Consider the following 15,796-nt stretch of genomic DNA (forward strand, 5'->3'; position numbering starts at 1 on the left):
GCACACACACAAACTAAACATCAATGCCCTGAGTGGTATTCGAACTCACGATCCCGGTTTCCAAGCGAGCGAAGACAGTACATGCCTTAGACCGCTCAGCTACCGTGACCGGCCCATAGATATATAGTGCTTAATTTTTGTAACAGAAATGAACACTAAACATTTATAGCACAGAGAAACATATTAGCAGATCACGTGTTATTGACAAGCTTAATTAGTAAACTAACGGTACCCACTGGATAAGAAATTGTTTGCGTAAGAGATTCGGCCTATTCGTCGTATTCAATTAAAGAATTCCCCAAACTCCAGGCTTCTAATGTCTTATGTATATTGTTTTATTAACCTTTGGCCTTACATCTGTCAATATCAGTAAGAGGAATTGTCATTCAACATTCTTTCTGTTGTTCATTACCGTTATATCTTTTCCAGATGACATACGGACTTAGTCACACGGAGGCCAGATGGAAAAACGTTTGGAAAGTGACCCTTACGCTGAAAACCCACTGATGCGACAAGCCACGCGCGGTTTGTCGAGTGTTGTCGCTCGCGGCCGTTATTTGTATTGCTTTTATGAGCCGCGCGCGGTTAAGTTTTGGAACGCGGCACACAGGCGGCAGAGCTGTCGCACGCCTAATATGTACAACTAACGGACGCGCGCGACAAAGAACGGCTAGCCGCTCGCTACTAGTCGCGTCAGTGGCTTTTCAGCCTTAAGTTCAAATCGATCCAATGTACAACGAAGCATTGGCCAACGATTGTAGTCCGTTCCTTTTCTCGTCAAGTTTGGATGGGAAAACACCCTAAGAATGCTACGGAAGAGGGTGGGGAGTGTTGGGTTACCTTGTTCCAGTCGGGTCACGCGCTACAGACAGGAACTGACGAGTGCTGCCAAGTGACCTTATAAATCAGGAAAAGATTAAGCTGGCTCTTCGTCTTCCGCGTCGCTGTCATGCGCTTCATACATTTCTCCTCCCTTGTTTATGCACCACTTGTGTAGCGTTTTACAGACCACATTTCCCCTCTACCCTCATGGGTTTCGACTGAGTCCATTTGGTGCTGCGGCAACTGACTGGTCTATTGCATCAGCCTCAGATGATAGATGATGACGATGAATGTGGAGCAATCGGTGGAATGGAATGAGCAGGGGAAACCGAAGTACTCGGAGAAAACCTGCCCCACTACCACCTTGTCCACCACAAATCTCACATGACCTGACCCGGGCTCGAACCCGGGGCCACCGCGGCGGGAAGCCGCTGACTAAACGCCTGAGCTATGGCGCGGTTCTACAAACCACTTACTATAATTGGTTAAATGATAAAATGTGACAACGCTGTGCTTCACTGAACTGCCCAGGACAGAAAAATCTCGTACTACTGCCAGTCAATAACCTGGGGTCTCAACTGGAGGTTATCCCGAACCCTCTTTTGTTATTATCTAGTGCAGGTCCCTGTGAAGGCCAAGTTTCTGAACAAAAAGAATGGATTAATAGTAATTCCCAGGAGACGTATAGATACTGTGGCACTCACTGCCTGTCTTCCTGATAACGTGTCTGCGCCCACTGTCTCGCTGCTTCCCCACTCCGTTTATTATTATTATTAGAGGGGGTGGGTTTCCCCATGCACTTAGACAAGTTATTGGTCCATTGTGCGTCCCCCTTTAATTTCTATTGTCGCCATGCCCTACCGGTACTGGTGCGTGCTTCAGCCCCGTTCAGCCAACGAGGTCGGCCCTCGGTACCTGATATTTCCCCCATCTACCAGAGGCATTGGAAAGTACTTGGGCGGGAAATGTGTTGCCTAATTTTGCTCAGAGGTCTCGTACATACATGAGGATCTTTTACTTGCCGTACATCTACGACACGGGACCCACGGCTTAAAGTCCCTCCTGGAGGACTTGTTCCCTGAATTTTTCCGCCCTTAAAAATTCCACGACCTCCGCTGGGTTTGAACCCGCGTACCTTGAGTCATGAGGTGGGAACGTTACCCCTAGACTACTCCACTCCGTTTATGTACACCCCTATTTCGCGCATTTCAGAGGCCACCATAAAGCAGTGCGACTGTACCTGACTGCTTGCTCTTATGCTCCTGCGAACTCTGCAAAGTTTCAGACATAAAAGTTTTTAAAGGTTTACAATTTTTTTTTTCAGTTAGAATTGAACCTTATATAGACATTATCTTTTTCCTCGAACCCAGTTTTGATGCATTTCCTTCACGCGAATCAGCCTTGTGCTTCTCTTTGCGTGAGGTTGCCATCATGACACGAATCACACAAACAAATCTTCTTGGAATCTCGATATCGGCCTGTTTGAACTTAATCAGGAGTCTTTTGTTACTCTAACTCGATAGAATGAAACTCGTATGTTCCGTATAAATATTATTAAAAAGATTTAACAGAGGTTATTTTGAAATGTGCTACTGTACTACTTAAACAGAGGTTAGTAAAGGACTCTCGAATTGAAAGATAAATATCACGGAAGCATTCCTTGAAATATTACATACGCCATTGCGCTTAATGTACATTTATTGACGCTAATTCATGTTAGAAGCATCGTTACAGAACTAATCACACTTCTTACATAGTCAGGGATTATTTTGCCATGTTAATTCGCAATGTCAAACAAGGAATTCCTCGAACAAGTCACGAAGCTTATTTAACTAAGGACAGACATATAGCCTTGTATATTGTGGTATATCTACTAAAGCCAGAATTGTGAAGCCAGCAGAGACAGCCATTGCTAAGGAACAGCTCTGCAAACACGCCCATTGCTAGGTAGTGGTTCATTAACCGTCACATGATGGTCGCAACAGACACTTAAGGAAAAATAGAAGAGCTGTTGGAAGCGGTTTTCCGTGCGGTCCGTGCCGAGGCTTTATAACGATGATCAGCTGCTATTAAAAGAGTCCTGAGGCTGCAGTTAGAAGAGTAAGAGGTTGGTGTGAGATGGCCTTGAGCCTGCGAGGACGTGATCCCTGGAACAGAGGATCGTCCACGGCAGGAAGACGTTGCCAAGCAGAGCACTGAAGCCCGTCACTGAAATCCACACTACTTTGAAGAGAGGACGCCGTGTTGGTATGCAGCCGGTTTCGCGCTGCGCCTGTGTATCTATTGTGTCAGGGCGGGGGTGGCTTGGCTTTGCCGCCCCAGTCGTGGCCTATTAACTGTAAACCGGCTTCGCTAGATTTCGAGTGTTTCGCTTCTGGCCCATGTGACCACGCTATCTGTGCGCTTTGCGCTTTCAGCTTTTGAACCAACTGACTTTCAATACATTTTTATGAAGGTTATGCTATTGGAGGTCACCCCCCCCCAGTACCGTACTTTGTAATTTCGTACAGTCAGTAATAAACATCACTGACGGGCAAACTTCTGAGGTGAGAGCGATGCTAACGCCACTTAATACAACACCCTGAAGAAGTGGCGTATAGGTATTTGTCTTGGTATCCTATTTTTTATTATTATTCTTAGTGGGGTCAGACTGAATCCACTTGGTACTGCGGCCACTACTGGCCTGTCGTACCAGCCCAATGTGATGCATGATGGTGAATGTGGAGCAGTTGGTGGAATGAAGATTGGCTTGGGAAACCGAAGTACTCGGAGAAATCCTTCCCCAACGCCACTTTGTTCGCCACAAATCCCACATGACCAGACCCGGGCTCGAACCTGGGAAGTCAGCGACTAACCGCTTGAGCTATGACGCGGCCTCTCGGTACCCTGAAGACAGATGCAATATATTCCTTCCTAACGTTTATCAGCTGACTAAACGTATCATATGACATAAGACGGTAGGTCTACCCTTCACGCGACAGTGTAAACATGTATTATGCCTTGTGTTTAGTTAAACATTTTAAAGGGTAAAGTTTACCTTGTGCTTAATTAGCTAAGCACCACGCCATGAAGACGTATGGAGGAATGAATGGTTATATAGATACACGTTTTCTTGACCTTTCACGAGATGGAGGTGAGTTGTCAGCTTCAAGCCCCTGCCGTATTATCCCTAGAGAAGAAGCCCACGGTACGCATTGGTCTCATCGTTGTCCGCCCAATCCATATCCCATCACTGTACCGACTGAGCTAACCCGGCTTCTCATTAAATATTTATGACGTCAGGAACATTTAAATAAAAGCTGTAGACCTGTGTACTGTTTTTGCAGCTTGCTTGGCAACATATTCACGCGAAATATTCCAGAATGCATTTCTCTGGTTATCTGTGATTACTAAATGAGATGCTCTGAGCCTTTCATGATCATCATTGGCAAAACAGCCTTTTTGAGCCACAGGCATCCTTAGAACAATCTGGCAGATTGCACCAGGTTTTCACTTGTTTGGATTTCACGACAATAATTTTTTTTACAGAGTAAAGTCATCAGCGCCGGTGACGGTAGCCGAGCGGTCTAAGGCATGCACTGTCTTCGCTCGCTTCGAAACCGGGATCGTGGGTTCGAATCCCACTGAGGGCATGGATATTTAGTTTGTGTGTATGTGCGTTTTTCTGTGTTTGTGTACAGGTAGAGGCCTTGCGACGAGCTGATCACCCGCCCAAAGAGTCCTACCGAATGTGTAAGATCTATAAAAACCGAAGTGAACGGAGAAGTTCATGGAAGTAGGCCTAGGCCCACTGGGGCTGTGGTGGCAAGGAAAAAAATCATCAGCCCTGCTTCCAACCCCTAGCCTGGAGGATCAGGTTTTTGCCATTATGTCCCCCATTGATAGGATGGTCCAGCTATACAATATTATTATACAGTTTAGGGCCGGTGGTGTGCCGCGGTCCCTGCCCCACTTTACTCACCAGACGGCCACCGGTTCAGGCTGCTCCATTCCCAGGTCCCTCATGTATCTTCGGTCCCGTCATCCCCTGGTTTGCACCCTCAGGTCAAGCTTCCGTTTCCTGCAACAGTGACATTATCATCATGGGGGGGGGGAAGAGGAATGCATATAGGATACTGGTAGGAAAGCCAGAAGGTAAGAGACCACTGGGAAGACCAAGACGTAGGTTGGTGAATAATATTAAAATGGATCTTAAAGAGATAGGATGGGATGGTATGGACTGGATTGATCTGGCTTAGTATAGAAACCAGAGAAAAGCTCTTGTAAACACGGTAAATCTCAGCAATTCATTCACGGAATGTAATTATAATTCCAGAATAAATATATGTTATTTTGTAGATTTGAGGTTTTCACGGCGGTGACTATGAAGAATGCCGTCTTCTGGGATATGGCGCCGTGTAGATATAGTATAAACCGACGTTTTGGAGGAACGTATCGCCGCCATTTTCAGGGCAGAAAAATCCGCAAGCGAGGAAGGTTTGTGTGAAGCCTGTGAAGGTGGCTGCAGACGGCATTCTTCATGGTCACCGCCGTGAAAGCTTCAAATCATACCCGGTAATAAAGCTTCGGTGTGCCATAAATTGTTGGGAAGTTCTTGAGTAGCAACACAACTGGTGGCTATGCATAATGACGCGCAAAAATCATCACTGGCATTAAGGTGCGTTTAGATTGACGTCATGACTACGTCATAAATCGATTTATACGTGCCATTTTATCTGTATACTTTAGAAATTACAGGCCTGCGTAAATGTGGAATTCTAATGACGTGCGAGATATGCGACTGGTACGTTTATAAGTTGCATACGTGGGGTAAGCGTGCGTTACGTATGACTTGTCAAGAGTTAATCGGTTTGCGCTGCAGATAACGGTAATGATGTTAGTATTCCTTCCATGCGCAGGAATCAGGGGGGTCACTATCAGCTTTCTTATCACATATTCGACCCTGAAGATTCAGACAATATGCTCCCTCCGACTCTCGACGAACTTCTACGGGACTACACGGCCACACATGTCAAACGATATTACTTCTCGTGGTCACCATTGTGAGAACCTCATATCCATTACTGACCGAGTTGGTTACTGTTGGTGTACATGGAAGGAGCCTCGGTATAGCGATTAGCTACTGGCTGGAGGACGGAGGAGTCGGAGTTCGAGTCCCGGTGAGGCAAGAATTTCCACATCTCCATGTCGTCCAGACCGGCTCTGGGGTTCACCCAACCTCCTATACTCCCGGGGCTCCTTCCTCGGAGGTAAAGCGGTCGGGGCGTGAAGCTGACCACTCACCTCCAACTAGTACCGAGGTGAAGAAAATGTGGGTCTATACATCCACTCCCCATACGCCTACATGGCGTACTGCTTAATTAGTTGAGCATAGGGACAACTTTGACTCTCTCTATGGCCTAGTGATCGGAGTTTCTAGCTACAGATCCAGATGTTCTGGGTTCGATTCCCGGTGCTAGCAGATTTTCTAAGGAGTAGTGGGTCTTATCGCCCCTCCTTTTCAACTTTGCCTTAGAATATGCAATTAGGAAGGTCCAGGGAAGACCAGGTGGGACCGAAATTAAACGGGACACATCAGCTGTTGGTCTACGCCGATGATATGAATCTACTGGGTGATAATGTAGATACCATAAAAAAAACACACAAACTTTAATTGACACAAGTAAAGTGGTTGGTCTAGAACTAAACACAGAGAAAACTAAGTATATGTTGCTGTCTCATCACCAAAATGCAGGGCAAAATCATGACATAAAGATAGGAAACAGATGTTTTTAACATGTGGCACAGTTCAGATATTTAGGAACAACGATAACAGATCGAAACCTGTTTCAGGAAGAAACTAAGAGGCGATTTAACTCGGGTAATGCTTGCTACCATTCAGTCCAGAACCTTTTGTCTTCTCGTCTGTTGTCCAAAAACATAAAAATTAGAATATACAAAACTGTAATTTTTCCTGTGGTTCTGTATGGGTGTGAAACTTGTTCTCTGACATTAAGGGATGAACATAGACTGAGGGTGTTTGAGGACAGGGTGTTGAGGAAAATATTTGGACCGAAGAGAGATGAAGTGACAGGAGGTTGGAGAAAACTGCATAATGAGGAGCTTCATAACTTGTACTCTTCTCCAAGTATAATTAGAATGATCAAGTCAAGGAGGATGAGGTGGGCAGGTCNGGAACGGGGTCTATTCAGCCTCGTATGGATAATTGAAGAGCTATTTCAAGGAAATAGCGGCTCCGGTCTAGAAAACCGAAATTAGCGACCGTGGGGATCCGTTGCGCTGACCACGCGACACCCTCTGTCCGCAAAAGTTGGCACTAATTTCTCCGACAAACTGCGGTGGTTCGGTCGATATAGTTCGCTTGCGGACTAAAGCCACGGAGTTTGTTTCAGGGACAACTTCACCTTACCGTTTACCTTTACATGTAACCTTCATTGAGTCCACTATGTTTATATTACTTCTTAGCCTACTGCTAGAAAAAATAGAAATAGGCTTATGAGATCAATTTGCTGTCTGTGTGCCTGTGTATCTCCCTCCAATTGTCGCTATACAACTGCTAGGTAAACACGTATCCGCGAATATGAATGCACACGAAACAATAGAATTGTCGGACGCGTCGTTTTCTATGCAGTCCGTGTCGTATCAAGGGAAAGTAGGTGGTTGTTTATTCCGAAGATTTTAGGTGCATTTTATACATAAACAACGGCCGGAACCTGTGGACTTGGCGGCCACACACCGGGCTCGGGGCAAGCGGTAACCGGCGTATATCTCACACTACCCTGTGAGGCAGGTATTGCGTTACACCTCCTAAAATTACTTAGTAGTTTTTATGATGTAATTGTTATTGGTTGCTAAACTGGAGCAGAATTGGCGCTCTGAACCACGAAAGATATTGGTGGTGCGTGTTTCCGAGAGGGAAGTCTACAGCCCCCGCCCATACGGAGTCATGTCGCGAGAAGCCACAGCCCCGAGCATGAAAGAAATATTTTCTTAGTTCTATTTGAAACCAAATACAAGCCTTGAAGCGAGGACTCTACTTATGTACCGGCAGAGACTATATTTCGCCTGTCACAGTGGCCGAGCGGTCTGTGGCTTGAACTGTCTTCGCCGGCTGAAACACTGGGATCGTGGGTTCGGATCCCACTTGAGGCATGGATGTGTATGTGCGTTTATTCTGTGTGCAGATAGAGGCTTTACGACGGGCTGATCCCACGTCCGAAGGTTCTTACCGACTGTGTGAAAGGTCAAGAAATTGAAAAATCGCCGAGGTCCAACAAATGGCTGTAGAGCCATAGTTAGATAGAGACTATGTTTCCCCTTACACAGTATTCCACATATGCCGCGATGAATTTTTTGTAAATGCTCTGAAGTAGTCGTGAACTCTGGAAATGACAGTTCTTACAAGATTTTTATATTTCTGGGTCACGCAGACACGTGCAAGCTTTGTGCTTTCAATAAATATTATTTCAGGATTTTTATTAAAGTATTAGGATAAATATTATAGCACGGATTCTGTATGAACGTTAATAGTTCATTTCCTTTTTTTCCCAATTCTGTGAACTTAATCAGGGAGTAAGAACTTTGTTGAACTTGCGCTGGAAACATCACTGCTTTACTCCACATTATTAAATAAGATAAAAACGTACAGTGCTGCCTTTGTATCTTGAAAGCCTTTGAGAACAGATTAATACGAACATAGGAAGGTAAAGTTACCTTCGTGCCTAATTTATTTATCCATAGTTTACTTAACGTTACTGCTATGAAGCGTCGAATTATATTGAAGAATATTGAATATTGAATTGGATGGGTTCCGGATCAAATGTTGATGGCATGATTTAAGATACTATCCAAGCATTAACCTGGAATGAATGAGGAAAAGAACGCAAGACCTCTATTGGGATAAGCTGTGTTCCGAACAAGAATCCGGCACTCAATTAAGACGTATGGGGGGATGGATGTATAGCTCCACTTAATATTACTCTCAAAGCTGGATAGAGACGAGGGATTAGTTTCACGTTCCGGTCGATTTACCGCTAGGGATTGCGCCTTTGGTATCCACTGTGTAGGAGGCTTTCTGGGCACCAGAGCTAGTTCAGATATTCTGAAGAACAGAGAAGCCTCTGTGCCTACCGGGAATCGAACACTGATTTCCCCGTCATTCAGTCCATAGTCTGGTCACTGTACTCAATTAGCTATCCTGGTAGGTATGAACTTATTATGGCGTGTATACCCGTTGCTAGGCAAGTATCACGAAAAGGCGATTAGACAACGGCTGTTGATGGGCAACGGCCCGTAAACAATAACAGAGGAATGGCGTTTTCAGCGCTGTCCTCGCCGATGGATACGCACACAACAATTTATTTAGGAATAGGAACGGTGTTTTCTGTGCGGTCCGTTACTAGATGTTATAAGCAGGAAAATTAGTGAGTGTGGTTGGTGAGTGAATTAGTTACATAACCGTTGCGGTTCATTTGTGAGCTGTTGCTGTTAGATGCTGGTAGCTGAGGCACGGGGATAGTTCAGGGACCCAGAGGAAGGGGAACGTCCTCCGTTGGGAGCCGTTATCAGACAACGACTGGTGAATGACTTAAAAGACTTAGTGCGTGCTGTAGTGAATTGCAGAGTGTAAATTAGCGATAGCGCTATAGTTACTTGTAGTTACGATTTGTGTGTATAAGTGTTCAATAAATCCAATTACCATAGCATACCCCGTCTATAGTCACACTCTGTCACATGACAGTATTAAGGAAAATACGTATAATAACAGGTTTCAGAGGAGTCCTTTGCAAAGTAATGATTTTTAAGGAAAAATTTTCGTGATTTAACAACCTGCACTGAGAACTTGATGTTTCTTATGAAGCAGATCGCTATGAAAATGATAAAATACGTCGCTGTCAAGAAATGAATGGGACGAGAAACAGGACTTGATAGGAAATAAGAGACGAGAGCGGTAAATTTGAAATTTTATTGGCTGATGCTGTTAGGCGCCGATTTCAAATCTCGGCGGTTCACCAGTTTAATCCTGGGTCTGTTCATGTAGGACATATGCTGGACATGTTGCCACTGGGGCAAATTTTAGCCGAGCAATTCGTTTTATTCTGCCCATTTCCATTCCGCCACGTGCGCCATTTCTCTCTCCTCTCTCCCGGGGCCTGTGCAGTGGGCTACTTACGGTGAGGAAAAAGAAGAGAGAAAGAGTCATTCCAACGCTTACTATGTCTTCTTGTGTTTCCTTCTCCTTTTAGAGGGGTTATCTCTGACAATCCGAAAAGTGCCGTCTTCTATCATTCTTAAAATGTGTTTCTTCCAGTCTTCCCTACACTTATTCATCCGATCTAAAAACCTTTTCTTGTACGTACATGAAACATGCATATCTTTCTTACAGTTTTCCTCAAGGTATTCATTTCTGTGGTTTATAGCATTTTCTTTGTCCTGGAAGTGTCCGATAATTAAGTTCCTTATCGTTTCTATATTATATAATAAACAAAAGACAAAATCCGTGGTTTTAGTCCGCAAGCGAACTATACCGACCGAGCGACCGCCGCTTGTCAGCGAAGTTAGTACCAACTTTTGCGGATAGATGGTGTCGCGTGGTCAGCGCAAGGAATCCCCACGGCCGTTAATTTAGATTTTCTATACCGGAGCCGCTGTTTCCTTGAAATAGCTCCTCAGTTATCATCACGAAGCTGAGTGGACCCCGCTCCAGACCCATTACTTCTCAGAAAATCTGGTAGCGCCGGGAATCGAACCCGGACCTCTAGATCTGTAGCCGGGAACTCTGACAACTAGACCACAGAGGCGGTCCTATATTATACATAATAACAATAATAATGACTAATTAATGAGCTGACGGTTTTCAGGCTTTCAGATGGAAGTTGGTCAAGAAGAGCAGAGATATTAGTAAAATTCAGGCAGAGAAAATGATTTTTTTTAAATGGTCAAGAAACGTGCCAGATTATACAAAGGTATAAAAGAAGGAATGGAAAATTGCAGAGTTCTATGGTTAACCCAGTTGGGCAGAACGACCAGTGAGGGACACTCTAAGCTTTTGCTTCATGATATGCCCCAGTAAGGTGACGACAGTGCGAGGACATGACAGGAAACGGCTTTGAAGTCGGAACAGGCTTGGACCTATCCGTGATATGCAGAAGAAAACAGCGATACAAGTAGATACACAGTTCACCGTCGCTATAGGCAACACACAGTGCCTCTTCGCCTTGCAGCCAGAGGGGGCTCAAGGCTCACGCGTGTGTGTACTTACACATACTGCAGTAATTAAGGTACGGTCCATTTTGGGACGAAATGTGAATGTTGTACTAAAATGTGACTATATTTTCCCGTGCTACAATGCCAACAAAACAGTTTAATTAGTTTTCTTTCAACGAAAAGAGGGAGACGTGTTTTGTCAGGCTCTACATTCGCCATGTTACTTGCTGTAGGCTATTTCTCGGGCAGATGGACTCTGCACCTTTTATGTGCCTGCTATGAGTGCCAAAATTAAGTTCTTATGGGATGTGATGAAGTGTAGTTTAGTAAAATGGTATCAGCATTTCTGAGAACTAGCCGGTCACGGTAGCCGAGCAGTCTAAGGCATGTACTGTCTTCGCTTGCCGGGGTCATGGGTTCGAATCCCACTCAGGGCATGGATGTTTGTGTGCGTTTTTCTGTGTTTGTTTACAGGTAGAGGCCTTGCGACGAGCTGATCACCCGCCCAAGGAGTCCTACCGAATGTGTAAGATCTAGGAAAAACGAAGTGAACGGAGAAGTTCATGGAGGTAGGCCTAGGCCCACTGGGGCTGTAGTGCCAAGGGGGAAACAAAGTGGAAGGTAATTATGAATACACTTAAGCCCGGTGGCACAGTTACTGAAGCAGAAAGATGAGTGACTGAAGTTTCAGGGTTATGAAAATACAAATTGTCATGATCTCTCGTGGAACGTTAAGTTTGAAGATTTTACAGCACATTAAGCGGAGTAAATAAAGTTGCGTCATAATACATTAAATGTCTTCCTCTCTGTCTGTCTGTATTGTCTCTCTTCCTTTTTCAACTGCCCTTCTTTTTCCTTCTTTCTTTTTATTTGTTCCTTTCTTTAAATCAGTTATTTTCCCTTTAGTTGTTCCTCACTTTTTTATCTCTCTTCAATTTTTCTGTTTTCTTTTTCACACTGTCTTCCTCATTCTGTCTTAATTTTCTAATCCTTTGTTTTTCTTTCTTCCTATCTCTTTCTTTCATCATTTCCTTTTTCTCTGTATTCCTTCCGTGCTTTCTGTCGCTGTCATTTTAAATTAATTATTTCTTTCTTTTGTGTATCTTCCTACCTCTCCCGTTTTCTTTCGCTTTCTCATTTGTTCCTCCTTTTCTCACGTTCCTGAAGTAATAAAATCCGTGTCTTAGTAAATGAAAATTATGACATAGAAATGTCCTCGTTTTGGAGTCGCCAGAATTTTTTTCTTCTTTATGGGACCTTGTGTGGTCTCCTCGGTGCCCTCACATAGTAGTATTGTCTTTATGAATGACTATGACGTGTCAAGTGAAAGGTCACGACCTTGTCGACAGGAATGTGGGATCAATTGCTGCCGGACCTTGCTGCGTGCCGCCCGTTAGCCTGAATCTTAATTCCAGTGCTCAGTTGCCAAGCTTCCGTGGACCTGTAGCGACTGAGTAGAACTGATAATCATTATCAAACGAAGGCCCAGTTCTGTTTCATATTGTAGAACCGTTTCTAGGCAACAGTTCTGCAAACAATTTCCAGCGGCAACGTATACGCATACAATAGAGGCACTGTTGTAAACGGTGGTTTCTACTCTGTCCGTGCAAAGGGGTTATAAAGAGGACGACTGAAGCGAGTGGGGAGGCGGTGTCGAATACGTCCACCGTGACCCTGCGAGTCGTAGGAGGCGACGAAAAGGGAAGTCTCAGTTCTGAGACAGTAAAATATGGTCGCGAGTCCCAAGGGACTCGGACCCGAGTAAGACTGCGCTGGAAAGGGCCAGCAGCATATACAAAAGACAGACCCGTCCTCTCGTCAGAGAAGGCGCCCCACAGAAACAAGACCATAACTGTCAAACGATAATAATTAATATCTGGTCATAATCCCCAAATGGGGCTCGACACCAAGATTTACTGACTGGCTGACCGTCAGTCGCAATGTGACTTTGACTTTGACTTTGACAAGAACAGTTCAGTTGGATGGTTGCCGCCGTTCAGAGAGGACGTGAAGACGGAAGCAGAGGAATAGCAATTGTTAAAAGCCGTTACCAGACAACTGCTAGTGAAAGCACTGCGGGCTGGGAAAGTCTCAGTGTGTGATTTGTAAAGTGTGGAAATTAGCGATGGAGCTCTAATTAAGTGTAGTTACTAGTCGTGTGTTAAAATGGTCAGTAAATCCTTTTAAAATCCCTTCGATAGTCACTCATACACGTGACAATATTATCCACCATCTTGGGGCCCAGAAGACTATTCGAAACTTGAAGGACCCGTCATGTCTCGCTTTTGCTGGGCTTTCAGATTTTCTCTCTTTGTGGGTTATTTAACCTCTCTCGATATATAAGCTGGATAACATCGAATGATTTGGAGGCTAATGAATGGTGAATTGGAAAAGGTGTGGGAGGAAGTATTCGGCATTCACCTGGGGGGCTGAACATCTCGGTCAGAGTAAGAGCTTCCCCGACCTGCCGAATTCGAGTCTAGAATCTTACCGCTTCGTATGTACTGTGAAGAAATGGTACCCATATATTCGGTAGGTCCTAGGGCTTGCTTAGACGAAAGGCATCTGGTCTCTGTTATGATCGAGTTCATGGTTATGAAGCAGACAGGGATTACTCGTGACTGTACTGAAGAAAAACATACATTTTTTGTAAGGGGAAAGTTTCCGGGTCGAAGAGACAGAGAGTTAAATCTGTGAAATTTCGAATTTTAAATGTATAAATGAAATTTTTGGAATGAAATGAAAGTATCTTAAGATTTTTTTTTTGTTTTATGCGGCTGGTTACCCTTCGAGAAAATTCGTTTGTTAAGAGTCGGTAGTACCCACGATGCTCAGTTGTTCTTAAAGAAATATTTTTATCTGGATGAACAGATAAATGTTAATAAGCATCGAAAGAGTTGCTATAACGGTAACTTTCTTGCCTCGTATTTGAGAGGTGCTCGGATCGAATCTCGGCTGTGACATCGTCAATTTTTCGTGAATTTTCTCAGTCGTTCCAGGAAAATCCCGGGATTGTGCCTCGATTAGGCCACTACGACTTTGTTTCATATCGTTTCCAAATTATCATTCATCCGTTTGACGCTGTGTAGACCAGCTAGTGAAGGCGTCGTTAGGTAAACAATAAATAAATAAGTAACTAATAATTATGAATAAATGGCTGATTTCACTTTTCAGAAATTTGCTTCCGTTGCATTTTCCAGAAATTTCTGAACCGTCATTTTGTGAACGTTATTCTGGATATTCTTGTCGAAGACAATAAATTCGAGGTGATATCTCACAGCTGTAGTCTGAGATTATATCCCAATGCTGAGATAGGATATTTTTCGGTTCCGGCATCCAGGATCGCGTTAGTTTATTGGTTAGTTTTTTGGGATGGAGTGAGACTGAGTTCACTTGGTGCATTTGTCACTAACTGGCCTACCGTACCAGCCCCGGGTGAAAGGTGATGAGTGTGGAACAGTTAGTGGAATGAGAATTGGTGGGGGAAACCTAAGTACTCGGAGAAAACCTGCCCCTGTGCCGCTTTGTCCACCACAAATCCCATATGACCTGAACTGGGCTCGAATATTGCCCCCGCGGTAGGAAGCCGAGACTAACCGCCTGAATTATAGCACGGCCTATACTCCAGTATCACATAGCTACAGAGTAGGAAGTATTTTTTGCATCATGGAATATAAAGGAAACAGGTGTTATTTCTTTAAAAAATATCTTTATCTCCTTGACTTCACTTCTTTATACTTTAATCGTGGTTGTATATGAAGGAAACACTCTCTGGTGGGCGTCTTTGTCGCATTCTTTCGACAGCATGCTGCCTGTCGTGTGGGTATATAAGTGTATATTGCACGAATCATGAGAGGATGCAACATATTAGGGGCTCGTGCTTCCAGGCCGACGTGGCGTGATGTAGTCAGCGCTTCATTGCACTTGCCCAGCGTCTGGGGCTTCGCTGTAATGAGCTTTCTTCTTTCATTTTTATGGAAACAGGATGGAACAGAGGAACGGCTTAGATTCTGATGAGCAGACAAGACGGAATACATCCTAACATTGCGTTATTTGTGCTATTTTTTTTTTCGAGCGATCTACCGTGTCGATCTCGAACTAAAAACCAACCGATCAGGGGCGAATGACCGTATGTCACTGATATTTATATAAGTTCGACCAAAATCGTTATGTTTGGATGCCCCTATCTAACAATGCTCATATGTATCTGGAACCACTCTGTGATGGGTAAACTCTGAAAGGCGTAATATGAATAAATCCCGCCGAACCCTGCAGATGTCAGTGAGGCGCGCCCATTCATACATCGAAATAAACACAGAGAGGACATTCCATAAACCACACCTTTGTAGTCAAGGCTGCTGACAAAATATTGTCACGTGTATGAGCGTGATTATAGACGGGATTTGGATTGGTGACTCTACAAATAAGTATAACTATAATTAATTTATACACTTTACAAATCACTACACCCTAAATCTTCTCCAGCCTACAATGTTTTCACAAACCGTTCCCTGGCAACGGTTTCTAACAGTGGAGATTCTTCAGCTTCCTGAGTTCAAATCCTCTCTTTATAGAACTGACTAAGCTCTAACCTTGTACCTTGCTTGTAACATCTCGGCACAGACCACATAGAAAACAACTCTTGTATCGTTTCGTTCTTGTCTGTTGCTGCGGGATGGTGTTTACCGAGCTGTTTCCCAGAAACGGCCCTGATATATCCGCCCATCTCGCTGTCGTTGCATAGCAACGGCTCTACACAATACAATAT

At 44.2% G+C, this 15,796-nt stretch overlaps 2 protein-coding genes across 6 annotated transcripts in view; one reads left to right on the forward strand and one right to left on the reverse strand.

Moving 5' to 3' along the window:
- LOC111869831 (spermine oxidase) overlaps nucleotides 1–15,796 on the forward strand; it is a 534,307-nt gene that overhangs the window by 265,849 nt on the left and 252,662 nt on the right. The window lies entirely within an intron of this gene.
- The window catches only part of LOC111869830 (early growth response protein 1), a 336,968-nt gene that overhangs the window by 148,277 nt on the left and 172,895 nt on the right, over nucleotides 1–15,796 (reverse strand). Inside the window, exon 3 of the mRNA XM_023861636.2 lies at nucleotides 4,784–4,882. The gene's annotated coding sequence lies outside the window, so the exon portion shown is untranslated. The remainder of the gene's footprint in view (nucleotides 1–4,783; nucleotides 4,883–15,796) is intronic.

This window comes from Cryptotermes secundus, unplaced genomic scaffold, assembly GCF_002891405.2.
Source record: "Cryptotermes secundus unplaced genomic scaffold, Csec_1.0 scaffold286, whole genome shotgun sequence".
In the NCBI taxonomy this organism is placed as follows: Eukaryota; Metazoa; Arthropoda; class Insecta; order Blattodea; family Kalotermitidae; genus Cryptotermes; species Cryptotermes secundus.